Below are 16,439 nucleotides of genomic sequence, written 5' to 3' on the forward strand. Positions count from 1 at the left end.
CTAATAGCATTTTCACCCTTCAAGAATTCATACTCTTAAGTCTTCATGCTTTGCATGCCAATTACAGTCACTACTGTTTGGCCACTGAAAGAAGCAATACCTTAGACTCCTTGTCTTCCTTAGGAACTCTCACGTTAAAACCATTTTTTCTAACCAATTATCTCTATAAATAGAGAATTAAGATCTTTTGTCATTTAATCACAATCATCAATTTTAGGTTTAGCCAAGATAGAATGAATCTACTTACTTTTCATTTGATTCCTTTAGAAAAATCTTATACATTCTTCCTTTAATTCACCTCAAAATAGTTTACGTTGAATTTTGTTGCACCAACTCATCAAAGTTATCTTCCACGTGCTTTACACAATTCAAGAAATCAAAATAGTTGGCTTAGATTCATCAAATCTTTGATTTAACACATTTATTAGCACTCAACAGCAATATGATGTCACATGACATCTATAATATTCTTTCACTCATCTAAGATTAGTTCACTCAGCAAAAACTAAAGTTTACTAATGTTTGACACCAACTAAACTTTACTCGGCATATACAAGGTCTAGATGTACACATTAAAAAATTCACATCTTAGTGAACCCATATCCATAAAAAAAATATTCATGCATGCATCCATTAGATCATACAATCACTTGAACTTTTTAGGTTACTATCAAATCAACTTTCTATAAATGTAAGCATGAAACATAAAAAATCAATAGTGCATTTGACACAATAATTTTACATGGAAACCCCAATTTGGACAAAACCACTAGTAACCATGCTACTCATTCTCACTCTTCTAAAGTGATGCCCTATGAAAGGCCAACCCTATTAAAGGTTATAATACACACTATTAAATGTGACCTAGTTGGAGGATTTCAATCACTGCATTAAGAGTGAGCCTTATTAGAGGACTTTAGATAAGTCACTTGAAATGTCACCCAATTGAAGGATTTACAAATGACTATTAGGTCAACCTTAATCCAAAGGATTTACCCTAGACTAGTACAATGATTAGAAAGTAACAGTAGTGCTTGATCTAAGAACAAATTACAACTCACTTGAAGATTACAGGTTTTTGTTTTAGTCCTCCATTCTACTTGGCTTTCCCACACTTCAGCTCTAATAGCTTGTTCACCCTTCAAGAATTCATACTCTTAAGCCTTCTTTCTTTGCTTTCCAATAGTAGTCTCTTATGTTTAGTCTCTAAATGAAGCAATACCTTAGACCTCTTGTCTAACTTAGGTTCTTGAACATTGAGCAACCTTACTTCTAACTAGTTATCTCTATAAATAGAAAAATTAAGATCTTGTATCATTCATCCTCTATTGCCCATTTTAGGATTAGCTAGGATTAGGTATGATTCAATGAATCTACCCATATTTTCATTTTAGTCCCTTCTAGAAACTTCTCCTTTAATCCTATTTGAATTTACCTCAAAATGGTTTACCATGAATTCTATTCCATCAACTCATCATAGTTATCTTCCAGACACTTCACAAAATTCAAGAAAACAAAATAGTCAGATTAGATTTGTCAAATCCACAATTTAACATGGATACTAGCACTCAGCATCAATATTTTGTCACTCGGCTTCCATACTATTCTTCTACTCATCTTCAACTAGATCACTCAAAAAACACTAAAGTTTATTGGTCGTTGGCATCAACTAAACTTTACCTAGCTTACATTATATTACATAGCATACATTGAACTTTTACTTTTCTTGGCTCCAACTGATTTTCCGGTCATTTTGCACTAATTTTCCTCGACACCTACTATCCACTTGGTCAAGCTTGGAAGAATCAATTCTCTTACTTTTTCTTCTAGGCTTTGTCTATGTATCCAACCTTTACAACCTTAAGTAGATAATCAATGCACTATATCATCACTATCTTAATTGATCTTTGTACTCCTTTTTCATACCATAACTCAACCTTCTTTTAAGGTTCTTCTTTATCTCATTTGATCAAATCCTCCTTGTCAATCAAACAAATGATAGTACTTAAATCAGCTAAGCAGTTGTCTTACCAACAAGTAGTAGGTTTCACATCAATGACTAGAATCTTCTACTAGAAATATGATTGACACATTCTCATACTTATATCAATTTGTTTTCAACATGGGTGTCTAGAATGTTCTGTTAGAAATATTTAGAATCACTGAGAGTGGGGATGAATTAGTTACTCAAGGTCCTGATGTACCATTTGAATAATTAAACATAAAGTTTCACTACTCTACTTATCTTATTGTTGCTTGGTCTCTACTATAAAGTTACTAATCTACTATCCAAAACATTACATAATTTTTCAAATACAAAATGCAAAGCATGTAAAGAGTTCAACACAAGTCCTAACATTACAATTTTAGATGGAAACCCAATTTGGGAAAAAGCACCAACAACTTGTCACTACTTTTCATTTTTTTGAAGTGAGCCCTATTAGGAGCCAACCTTGTTAAAGGTTTACAATACACATTGTTAAATGTGAACTAGTTAGAGGATTTAATCACCCTATTAGGAGTGGCTTTGTCAAAGGACTTTGATCATTCCACTTAGAATGTCAACTACTTAAAGGATTTACATAGACTATTAAGTCTTCCAAATATCTAATAGGTCAATTTCTATTAAAAGGATTTCAATACAAACTATTTATAATGATTAGAAAGAAAGTGACAAGTTTTGATTTGTATGATTACATCTCACTTTTCAAGTTCATATCACTAGTTAGTTCATGTGTTGAGTCACTAATAAGCTCTTCACTATCATCTCTATTCTGAATTCACTTAGCAGATATTCAAGTGATCAACCTTCTCTCTTCAAAAAAAATTTAGACTTCTACTCAGATTCACTTATCATCGTGAGCATCATCTATGTAAGGAATCTCCTTGTGCTTCACATTCACTTTCATTGGTGCATCTCTGATCAACATTCTTTTGTCCATTTCTCAAACACACTTGGACACATACTAGCACTCATACTAGCCTCTAGTCTTGCCTCCATACTTTCTTTCATTTGGCTTTGTACCTATTTATATAGACAATTCTTTCTTTATTATTTTCCATGATCACCATAGATCTTAGGATTTATTATCAAGTTCAACATGATTCTTTGTATTTGTCCATCTTCTTGATCGTCCTCAAGAAACTTCTCTAAAACCCATTTGTTAATTCTTTACCTAATCCTCACTTTGAATTTGATGATCCAATTCATCAATCTTATCTTCAATGGGGTTTACATCTCCCAAGAAATCAACTAAATCATCTAGGAATCATGATTTCTTCAAATTCATTCTCAATACTCTTACTTGGTAAAAACTAGGTTCTACCACTTGGTAATCACTTAGCACTCAGTCACTATAAATAATCTTTTCTTACATTGATTATCTCACTCTATTAATAGTGGTTCTCGATCAACACTAGATTTTCTCAGCACTAATTATGGGTCACTTCATACTAGCATCACTCGACATTCCTTTTTTTTTACTTTATTACTTTTCTTGGCTTAACATTCTTGATTTAAAAGATCACTTTTCTCCATCAAAGTTTGACTAATCAAATACTCATATGTGGCTTCCTTTTCATAACTCAACCTTTCCTTAGGTGCTGTTCTTATGAGCAATTTCTCATATCATCTTCATCAATCAAATAGATATGACTTTTAAATTAGGTAGAAATATGTCTTATCAATAGATTTGACATCAATAATAGAAAAACAATTATTCCAATTATAATTTTCCAACACCTTCCCAAGTGGCATAAAATTTCCTATTTAAGAAATGCTCGAACATTTTCTAGGAAAAGTCTGGGTGATAGTTTGCACCTTTATCTTGTAGTATTGTAATGAAGGAACCCATGTGGGTTAGCATATTATAATTCTAAATTATGTAATTCCACATTTGTGGTGATAATAAGAAGTCCATTTTTTTTCTCATAGATTATTGTTGTTTCATTGTTTATGTTATGTGTTTATGGTATTAAGGGGAACACTTTTCATCAAGTGATATTAGAGCTAGTATCCCTAAGTGTGTGGATAGATCACTGACTATAAGGCAGTTTATACTAGGACTATGGTTTTTGCTAGGTGTGTAGATGGATCCCCATTTGTAAGGTAGATTTCACTAGGATTTTAATAGAAGCGCAAAGATGCCTCTGTAGACTGAGCATGGTGGGAGAGTCATAGGTGTTGCACCTAAAGATTTTAGAGCTCTCTAGAGGAAAATGTAAGAATTGAAAGAAAAAATTTGAAGAAGAATGAATCTTGTCATAGGAGATGATGAATGTGAGGATGATAGAGAAGTAAATATTGATCAAGCAATAGAAGATGAAGTTTTGAACCCAGAGGAAGGAAAGCCATTTCCAAGATCAGAGAATGACATAAGTTTGATGTTCCAACATGTTTAGGAAATCTTAACCAAGAGGAATTAATCAATTCAAAAATTGAATTGGAAGAGTACTTTGAATATGAACATAATTAAGATTTAGATAGGGTCAAGTTTACAAAGGCCAAGTTGAAGGGTCATGCAAAGATTTGGTGGTAGGAGATCTAGTTTGAATGAAATAAAAGAGGAAAGGAAAAAATCACTAGATGTGATCAAATGATAGCTAAAATGAAGTGAAAGTTCATTTGAGTGGACTATGAGCTTGATTCGCTAAAGAAAATGCAAGGGTTGAAGGAGGTGAGAAGATGTGTTCAAGAGTATACCAAGGAGTTCTATCGAGTTCTCATCAGAACTGGCCATGCTAAAGCTTACAAGCAGAAAGTTTCTCATTATCTTAATATGTTAAGGCCAAGCATTTAGCATGAGCTAATTCTAGTTAAAATTACCAGTATTGAGGATACATACCATTTTACCCTAAGAGTTGAGGAGAAGCTAAGAAAAATGTTTGATAACAAGAATAGTGGAAGAGTTTGTGGTGGGAGATCTAATGGAAGAAAAAATGATGATAAAAACAAAAAGGATGAGGTAAGTAGTAGTAGTCAGATAGGGGAAATAATTCCAATCATTTCCATAATTAGAACAACAAAGATTAGAGAGGAAGAGGAAGAGAGCAAGGATTAGGAAGAGGTGTTTTTTCATGGAAAATAATTTCATTGTGGAGAAGAATGGCATAAAGAATTTGAACATTCCCAACACCAAGGAAGGATGGATTGGAGAATAGAAGGCTAGGATAAAATTGCACATATTGGTAAAGCTGCCAGATTGTCATATTCTAAATATGTTGAAAGATGATAAGATCTAGTTAATAGAAGAGTCCTACAAAGTGGAGAGACTAAATACAATAAAAAAGGAGATTTTTTTGCTCAAGGTTCAACTATGAAGATAGGTGTTGTGATATAATCATTGACAGTGGAAGTACTAATAATCTAGCATTAGAAAAGATGGTCACAAATTTAAAATGTCAAGAGGATGAAACACTCACATCCATACTATATTTCCTAGGTGCAAGATGACCACAAGGTCATGGTCAATGAGAAATGCTTAGTGAAGTTAAAGATTAGAAGCTACTAGGATGAGGGTCTATGTGATATCACACCTATGGACATAACTCATATGTTGAAGGGTAGGCCATGGTAGTTTAACAGGCATGTTGTATATGATGGGAAAGAAAATACCTATACTCTGACAAAGGATGGAGTGCAACATAAGTTGAAGTCATTGAATGAGAAAGAAGAAAATGTATGTAGTGTTGTCAAAATATGTTTTTTTTATAGAAAGGAGTTTCTCAAAGGTATGAAGCATGATCGTATGTGGTTTTTTGTAATCCCAAAAGATGGTAAAGAAGAAGTAGAAGAGATACCTATAGAAGTTGCAGATTTGTTGAGAAATTTTCTTGATATTGTGTCAGATAATGCACCTAATGGATTACCCCCAATGAAGAAAATTAGTCTCTAGAAGGATTGGATTCTAGGAGCTAGTTTTCTAAACAAGGTAGCACATAGAATAACACTAGTAGATAGTGAGGAGTTGAATAGATAAGTGCATGAGCTTTTTAGAAGGGTTTGATTTTTGAGAGTCTCAGTTCATGTGTTGTACCAGCAATATTAGCACCAAAGAAGAATAATGAATGGACAATGTGCACAAATTCTCACACTAACAACAAGATCATAATCAAGTATAGATTTCCATTGCCAATGATGGATTTATGGACTATTTGAGTGGAGTTATGTTTTTCACAAAGATAGATATGAAGAGTGGATACCATTAGATTCACATTAGAGAAGGAGACAAGTGGAAGACAACCTTCAAGAAAAGGGAAGGTTTATACGAGTGGTTAGTCATTCCTTTTGGGCTAACCAATGCATCAAGAACATTTATGAGGCTATTCAATGAGGTACTGAAGGAGTTTCTAGGTCATTTTGTCATTTTTTACCTAGATTATATATTGATCTTGTCATGCCCAAACTACAAGGGCAAAACACACAATATTTTTTTTTCAATTAATAATTAAAATGGTCTAAGTTTTAAATATGATCTCCTACAAGTGAAGGTTGACTACGATTCATCTTAAGTTTAAAACTCTAGTGGATGACTACATCCTTAATATTTTGAAACTTTCATTATTAGATTTATATCGATAAAATTATGTTCGTACATTACTTATACAACATTATAGTAAAAGTTCTTTAAATAATGATGTAGATCACTTCAAAATTAGTTTAATGAAGCATCTTAGCAAATAACATCTACATTTAAACTTAATTTAAATAGACAATAACCTTAAATCTAAAACCAATTAATACTCAAAATTTCAAACTAACTTCAATACTAAAACTAAATACATTTAAAATTTAATTAAAAGAAATCAAATCTAAGTTAACGATTACATCCATAATATCTAAAAATTGAATGAATCAAAATCGAAATTAACTTTCATCTATATTTTTAAAATAAAACTAATTGATTTCTTATAATAAACCCATAACTTAACTAACACTATAAATGCTATTAATCTTAAATTATAAAAATGAAACTAACTAAATTTAATACTTTATAAAAGAAATCCCTCTAAACTAATTTTAACCTAAAAACTTTTTAAAATAAATGTGAAAATCTAAAGCAATTTAAATAAAAAATTTACTAACTAATACTAATTTATATATCATCAACTAAATCTATAAAACTTAAACTACATTAATTAACAACTAACCAAAATTAAAACTTAACATCAATCACTAACTAAACACAATTAAAATAATTTAACACTAACTACTAACCCCCTAACCTACTTACACCTAACCCTACCTACACCCTACCCTATCCTTATACCCCACCCTACATCCCTCCACATGGGCAACGCTTCCCAAAGAGAACTTCCCAAGCGATGTCCTTGGGACAGCGCTCTACCCAATCAAAATAGCGCAGACCAAATCAAAGGGAGGCGCCCAAAAAAAACCCAACCCCCAATTTATCTTCTCTTTTTTGTTAAAAAACAACACACCCACTTGCAACCAAATGTGAGTGCTTAAAAGCTTAGGAGAAAAAGGTGGGGGGATGGGACATGGATGACATCATCATAATGATGACAAAAACAAACTTTGCAATCAAACTTCCTAAAACAAAACTTATTCAAAGTATCATGGGAACTGATGTGCATGGAGAGAAGATAATGCATTGATGAAATAAAGTTTTATAGGTAAGAAAGTAGATATTTAGGATATTATGTTTTATATATATATATATATATATATATATATATATATATATATATATATATATATATATATATATATATATATATATATATATATATATATATATAGAATTTCTTTGTAAATTTATCAAGTATATCTATGTTTTCCTCTATTATGTTTTATTTCAAAAATTAAATAAAAAAGGATAATTTAAGGAATATTCTCTGTTGTCCATTCCAAATTAAAATGGTCTCCCATACAAATTCCAGTGAGCAATTTTGCTCCTAGTAGTGTATTTTTTTGAAAAAATTTCTAAGTATAGATTACAAGGCAAAGTATATGTATATATATATTTTGGTCTATATTTTAAGGTGTATATTTTTTTTTATAGATTTAAAACATTTATACCATAGCTTGAGTCACATTGACACCATAATCATTTGATCTCCTATATGACTTAAATTAGAATTATTTGACCTTTGTCATTATTTCTTTTTAAAGAAAATCTATACAGACTTGTTATAACCTTAACATGCCAAGAATTTGAATTATTTGTTTTGTTCAATAATACAATAATTATTTGATTCTAGTAATCATGAAAATTGAATCTACATGCATGATCATAATTTTCGTTTTCAACACATAAGAAAACTTGAAATCTTGCCAAATTAAATCAACATCAATTCCATCCTAATTTTTTATGTGCATCCATCTAAATTTAAATCACGATTAAATCACATGATAACCAATTATACTGAACACCAATTTTATTGGCAAACCTGATTCAAAGGCTCAACAGAGAAAGAACCAGGAAGGAAACTCAACTTCATTGCCATTACAACAAAGTTTGAAATACAAATTACATCAATCCCAATTACAACAATTTAATTGAATTTTCTTCATGTCCCTCATCAAGGGATTCATAACAATTTCTACAACACATTTCAAGAACCATGGAGGGAACAAAATCTAATCAAATGACCAAATGCATGACCAAGAACAATTCAAACATGCATATTCATACAAAGTCTTCACAATATGATTCACAATGAATCAACACTAGGGAAAGGTGAATTCTTCCAAGAGGAGAAGTCAAGCACAACACCAATTCAGATTCCCAATCAGGGCTATTAGCCAAGAACTTTTGTTCTTCCATTTTAAAATGCCATACTCATATGAGGTTTGTGTTGACGGGTAGGGGCCTATAACACCCTACCCTCTCTCCCTCTTCTCATCCTGAGAAGAGACTCTACACTAGTTGGAGTCCAACTAAACAGACCTTTCCAAAAATTGGTCACTTTTGCCCTATCCAAGGGTGAGTAATACCAAAACACCCATGCAAGAAAAATCTCAAAATTGCAAACATAAACATGAAAGGAAATCATCCAAAAAAACATGGTTTTTGAATCTTCCCAACATACCCACAATCATACAAACATTCAAATAACAACAAGGTAGCGTAAGCATGAAACAAACATAAAAATCTGTACAAGACAGATGAGAAATCCTACCTATACAAAGAGGTAGTGGCAATCAACAACCTCCACTGGCCCAAGAAGGGCCTCTAATTAAGCCTTAAACTTAACCACCAAAGGGATCAATAACTTCACCCACCCACCTACAAATCTAGAAGCTCCTAACTCAACCCACACTATGGTTAAACACTAAATGGAGGTGGGGTGAGGCAACTCATGGTAGCCATAGTCAATTTTCGCACAAAGGCAAAAAGAGACTTTTTGAGTGGCCTCAAAAGTCAATAAAAGGGGCTTAGGGGTTGGAAAAGACCCCCAACCCATACCCATACCCTTTGGGTATAATTATTTCATGTTTAAAGCCTTAGGAATACGTTTAGAGCCAAATAAAAGCTAGGAATAAAATAGGACCATCTTACAACTCTAACAATGTAGATTAAGTACTAATCCAGATTAAGGGATGACTAACCTCGATTAAGAACCAAATAGAAAACTGACACTAACTTAAACCAACCTAGGTCCAAAGGTTACACAACTAACCCTAAACAACACACAAAAGAACATAAACATTCTACGGGTGTCAAGCAACACTAGAAGAACATAGTTACGAACACTAACATTCACTGAACACAGAAAGATACATACATACATATCACAATACAATACTAGAATTATGAACAAAAAGCTTTCCAAAATTAGCACATAGAGATTAGTTATGTTCCTCCGTAGGGTTTCTCAGCTAAAATATCTACACACTCATTGCACACATCAGTAGACCCGTAAAATCACATGTACATATATTTATACGTATCAAAAATTCACATAAATTGAAACATTCATCAATAAGGGTTTGTTCATCCCGCTTAATTGTTAACTATTTAAAATCTCTTAAGTCAAAGTCTCAATCCTACATTTACTGATTTCATCAACATACATATACATGAAACATTAAATGACAACAATCAAATATATCTGAAAGTAACATCACACAACATGAAATAATATAGTATGTTCTTAGCATTAGATAATGTCTCGACATCTCGAGTCGTGAATATCAAAATAATAGTAATATATCACTATGCTACGGTGGGTCAAGGTGAGGCCTCACATCCTCCCCCACTAGGCATGAACTTCCTCCTAGAGTTCAACAAAAAGATACGGGTACTGAGATTGCATCTATGCTTCATCCTCCCATGAAGCTGTGACCTCATCGTAACAATCCCACTGGACCTTAACTTGGTCCATCTCTTGGCCTCAAAGTGCTAGGGTCTGTTAGGAAATAATGCAGATAGGCTCCAGTGCTAGCTATCCATCTGACTCCACCTATAAAGCATCCCAATCTAATATATGAGACTCATCATAAATGCATCCTCTAAGTATAGAAATATGAAACACATCATGGATGTGTGATAGGCTAGGTGGCAAAGCTAAACGGTATTCAATAGGTCCTATCCTCTCTAGGATCTCGAATGGCCCAACAAAATGGGGTGCCAACTTAGAGCTCTTTCTAAATTAAATCAGACTCTTGTGTGGTCACACCCTCAAGAACACTCTATCACCAACCTGATACTCTCGATTTGTCCTCTTCGCATCAGTATACTTCTTCTGCCTATCTTGTGCCTCTCTCAGGTGATGTCTAATCAGGGTCAGCTGCTGCTCCATCTCCTTTCCTAACTAGGGACCAATAGATACTCAATCCTTAATCCTATCCCAATTCAAGGGTGTCCTGCATGATCTCCCATACAAAGCCTCATAAGGTGGCATACCTATGGAAGAATGGTGCACATTGTTATAGGCAAACTCGACAAGATGTAGGTATTCCTCCCATTTGACCTAATAGTCCATCATGTACATACGTAGCATGTCCTCTGAAACTTGATTTACTTGCTTAGTCTGGCCATCGGTCTGAGGATGGTATACTGTACTAAAATTGAACCTAGTGCCCAAAGTTGACTGTAACTCTCTCCAAAATGAAGAAATGAACAATGAGTCTCTATCAAAGATGATCTTACTGGGAACACCATGAAGTCTAACAATGTCCTACAAGAACACCTAAGCTATGTCTCATGCTATGAATGTAGTACGCACAGGTGAGAAATGGGCAACCTTGGTTAATGTGTCAACTATCACCAAAATGGCATCACAGTGATGAGATGACATAGGAAGACCAACAATGAAATCCATAGATATAGTATCCCATTTCCACTCTGCAATCTCATGCAACTAAAGAAGCCCACCAAGATGATGGTGCTCCACCTTCACCCTTTGGCACTCAAGGCATCTTGCAACTATGCTAGCAATCTGCACTCTCATGCCTGGCCAATGATACAACTGCCTCAAATCTGCATGTAACTTCTTAACATTGGGGTGCATTGCATAAGGTGCTCTATGAGCCTCAAGTATAATGAGCTCATGCAAACCCCCAATGGAAGGTACATACATACGTCCCCTATGATGCAAAAGTCCATTGGACTTCAAAGAATAATCTACAAACTTCCCTTCCAAGGGTCTCTTAGAATGTACTAACTGACTAACTTTTGCATAAAACTCATCAGCTGGTAAGTGCTATAAGATCCACTCTCTCAAGTTAGTGAAAGTAGTCACAGATGAAAGCTCATGGCGCCTTCTACTTATGGCATCTGCAACCACATTCTCCTTTCCCTTGATGTAATGAACATCAAAATCATATTCACATAGAAACTCCATCCACCTTCTTAGCCTAGCATTAAGGTTCAGCTGCAAAAATATGTACTGCAAGCTCTAGTGATCAGAATGAAGCTCAAATCTATGACCCAAAATGAAATGTTGCTATCTCACAAAGGCATGAACCACTACTGCAAGTTCTAGGTTGTGAGTAAGATAATTGAGTTCATGAGTCTTCAAATTCCTAGACTCAAAGGAAATAGCTTGTCCATCCCACATAAGAACTGAACCTAAACCATCTAAAGATGCATTAGTGCACACCACAAAATTTGCAACACGATCTAGTACTGCAAGAAATAGTGCACTTGTGAGGGCTCTCTTGAGCTCTTGAAAAGCTCTACCACACTTCTCTGTACACTCGTACTTCTTCCTCTTTTTCTGAAGAGATGTGATGGGGTGTGCCAATCTAGAGAATCCTGATATGAAACGTCAATAATATCCTGTTAGCCCCATAAAACTCCTCATGTCAATAACACTATTGGGTGCTAGCCAATCCATAATGGCCCTGATCTTTGATGGGTCTACTGAGACTCCATCACCTAATATGACATTACCCAAATAATGTATCTTGGGTCTGAAGAATGTACACTTCGACAAGCTACCAAATAACTGATTCTCTCTCAACTTCTGCAATACCTATCGCAAGTGCTCTTCATGCTCTCTCTCATCATGAGAATAAATTAGAATGTCATCAAGAAAGATAACCACAAACTTATCCAAAAAGGTACAGACTACTCCATTCATGAGGCTCATGAATACAACTGGAGCATTTGTTTGGCCAAAAGGTACCACGGTGAACTCATAGTAACCATACTTAGTACAAAAAGTTGTCTTGGGGATATCACTATCCACAATCCTCAAATGATGGTAACCCAACTTCAGATCAATCTTTGAAAATACTCGGGCACCCTACAACTGATCAAAGAGATCATCGATTCTGGGAAGAGGATATCAGTTCTTGATGGTCACTTTGTTCAATTGCCAATAATTAATACACAACCTAAGTGATCCATCCTTCTTCTTGACCAAGATCACTGGTGCACCCCAAGGTGACACACTAGGTCGAACATGCCCCTTCTCTAAAAGTTCCTCCAACTGAGCTTTTAGCTCACAAAGCTCATGAGTAGTCATCCTATATGGTGCTCTCAAAACTGGCTCATCTCCTGACACAAGGTCTATGTGAGAATCCACTGCTCTAGGTGGAGGCATATTAGGAAGCTCTGAAAGAAACACATCTGCAAACTCCTGCAAGATTGGAAAATCATTGAGGGATGGCTCCTCCTCTAGATCTTCCTCTCTGTCACTAATGGTGATAGAAGACAACTGACAACCCTTTTGCATGCACCACCTAAGCTGCATAGTGAAAATCATACAAAGGGATACAGGTCTCTTCACTCTGAAGATCTCTCTAGAGATTCCATCATCATCCACACATTCCACCCTCTTCTATCGACAATCCATCTTGGCACTGTGGGCATAAAGCCAATCCATGCCAAGAACAACATCATAAGAACCTAGAGGGGTAATGCATAGATCAATCCTAGTGGACATGTCTCCAGTCTGCATCTGACAACTCTGCACCATGGAACTAACTGACACTCTGGCTCTTGAGGCTAACTCTACTTCCCAACTAACATCCTGTCTAACTGCCACTAGCCCGCAATGCTCCACCATATATGGAGATATAAAAGAGTTAGTATCTCCAGAATCAAATAAAATTGCAACCATATGGCCCTGTATAATACCTGTAGCCTCGATAACTGTGGCCTGATGCTTAGCCTGACGGTTATCAACCACTACAAAACCTCTATGGGATCTACCCATGTCACCGATCATCACCTCTAAAAAAGCCCTTCTCTGACCACTAGATGCCTATCCCTACAGACACTCCCTAGCTATATGACCCATGCCACCATAAGTGTAGCATAGTCTGCGAGTATAAGATCGTGCACCCTGTGATCCAGACTGTTGTGGGCCTGGTGACCTGCTAGATCTATTGTATCCACCCCTAGAAGACCTGTTGAGTCTTCATTGACTGTGACTATGGGGCCTATACTTTCTGATCCTACCTGGGACCTTGTGACTACCACTACTTTGGCTTGGAGCCCTAATAACCTTTAGAGGGTTCCTGCTGCTGCTGTTGCTGGGGTTTTGGTTGCTGAGACTACTGGCCCTTAGAGGACCTTGCTATATAGTTTTGATTCCCTTTCCAAGGGGGTTTCTGCTCATAAGAGTTTTGGTTCTGTGACCGATACTATGAGTCCTGCCTACCTTGAGTATCCTCAGCAACTAGTGCTATCTCCACTGCCTATCTGAAGGTGGTAGGGAAGGCCATCCGAACTGGGCCCTAAAGTGAGAAATTCAGACCCATGATAAAGTGATGTACCCATAGTTTCTCATCCTTCATACATTCCACATAAGGAAGGAGCTCGAGAAACTTGCTCTCATACTGAGCCACTGTAAGGCCTCTCTAATGAAGAGAATCATCCAAAAAAACATGGTTTTTGAATCTTCCCAACATACCCACAGTCATACAAACATTCAGATAACAACAAGGTAGCATAAGCATGAAACAAACATGAAAATTTGTACAAGAGAGATGAGATATCCTACCTTCACAAAGAGGTAATGGAAATGAACAAGTTTGAGTAGAGCTTTTCCCTTCCTTGCTCCAATCTTCCAAGACTCTTCTCTAAATGTAGAGATTGGGTAACAACTTCCACTGGCCCAAGAAGGGCCTCTAAATAAGCCTCAAACTCAACCACCAAAGGGATCAATAACTTCACCCACCCACCTACAAATCTAGAAGCTCCTAACTCAACCCACACTATGGTTAAACACTAAATGGAGGTGGGGTGAGGCAACTCATGGTAGCCATAGTCAATTTTCGTACAAAGGCAAAAAGAGACTTTTTGAGTGGCCTCAAAAGTCAATAAAAGGGGCTTAGGGGTTGGAAAAGACCCCCAACCCATACCCATACCCTTTGGGTATAATTATTTCATGTTTAAAGCCTTAGGAATAGGTTTAAATCCAAACAAAAGCTAGGAATAAAATAGGACCATCTTACAACTCTAACAATGCAAATTAAGCACTAATCCAAATTAAGGGATGACTAACTTTGATTAAGAACCAAATAGCAAACTGACACTAACTTAAACCAACCTAGGTCCAAAGGTTACACAACTAACCCTAAATAGCACATAGAAGAACATAAACATTCTATGAGTTTCAAGTGACACTAGAAGAACATAGTTATGAATAGTAACATTCACTAAACATAGAAAGATACATACATACATATCACAATACAATACTAGAATTATGAACAACAAGGTTTCCAAAATTAGCACATAGAGATCAGTTCTATTCCTCCGTAGGGTTTCTCGGCTAAAATATCTTCACACTCATTGCACACATCAGTAGACCCATAAAATCACATGTACATATATGTATTCGTATCAAAAATTCACATAAATTGAAACACACATCAATAAGGGTGTCTTCATCCTGCTTAATTCTTAACCATTTAAAATCTCTTAAATCAAAGTCTCAATCCTACATTTACTGATTTCATCAACATACATATACATGAAACATTAAATGACAACCAACAAATATATCTGAAAGTAACATCACACAAAATGAAATAATATAGTATGTTCTAAGCATCAGATAATGTCTCGGCATCTCGAGTCGTGAATGTCAAAATAATAGTAATGTATCACTATGCTGCGATGGGTTCAAGGAACTCAAGAATTTGTATCCAAGAGGCCTAATTTTTGTGAAGCATGGAAGGCTTGTATAGAACCTATTACACTTGATAGAAAAAAGCTTTTGGATTTCATAATACAAGATGTATGATGTTCAAAAAATATTAATCGTGTATTTCAAAAAGTTCTATGAGAGAGAATCTCATCAGGGAAAAGCATAGTGGAGGATTGGTTAGATACTTTGTTAGAGATAAAACCATTTATTTGGATGTTGAGAATAATTATTGGCCACAATCATAGAAAGGTGTGAAGAAGTTTGTGTAGATTTGCATAGTATGTCAGTTGGAAAAAGGAGTGAAGCAAAATATGGGGTTTTATCAACCATTACTCAAACTAGAGAAGTCATGGGAGGATGTCAGCATGGAATTCATTCTTGGATTATGAAGGACTCAGTAAGGGAATTTTTCTATTTTTGTGGTGGTTGATGAGTTTTCAAAGATGGAACATTTCATTCCCTACAAGAGGATTAGTGATAGCATTCATGTGGAAGAGTTGTTTTTCATAGAAGTGGTGAGACTACATGGTCTGCCAAAGAGTATAGTTTCAGATAGAGATGACAAGTTTTTTGGGTATTTATGGCATACATCATGGAAGAAATTGAAAATAGATTTGAAGTTTAGTTCATCACATCATCTATAGAATTATGAGAAGATAGAAGTTAAGAATGTCAGTTTGGGAAAGTTGTTGAGATGTTTGGTTGGAGATAAGAAAAAGGGATGGGATCTAATTTTACCATAGGTAGAATTTTCATATAATAATTTTTTCAATATGAGAACTTGTAAATTACCATTCAAAATTGTACATGAGACTAGTTCCAAAAAATCTTCTAAATTGAGGTAGGTGGGTAAAGGAGAGATAAGA

The sequence above is a fragment of the Cupressus sempervirens genome, chromosome 11 (genome assembly GCF_028749045.1).
Source record: "Cupressus sempervirens isolate cs-2001-9-10 chromosome 11, ASM2874904v1, whole genome shotgun sequence".
Taxonomy (NCBI): Eukaryota; Viridiplantae; Streptophyta; class Pinopsida; order Cupressales; family Cupressaceae; genus Cupressus; species Cupressus sempervirens.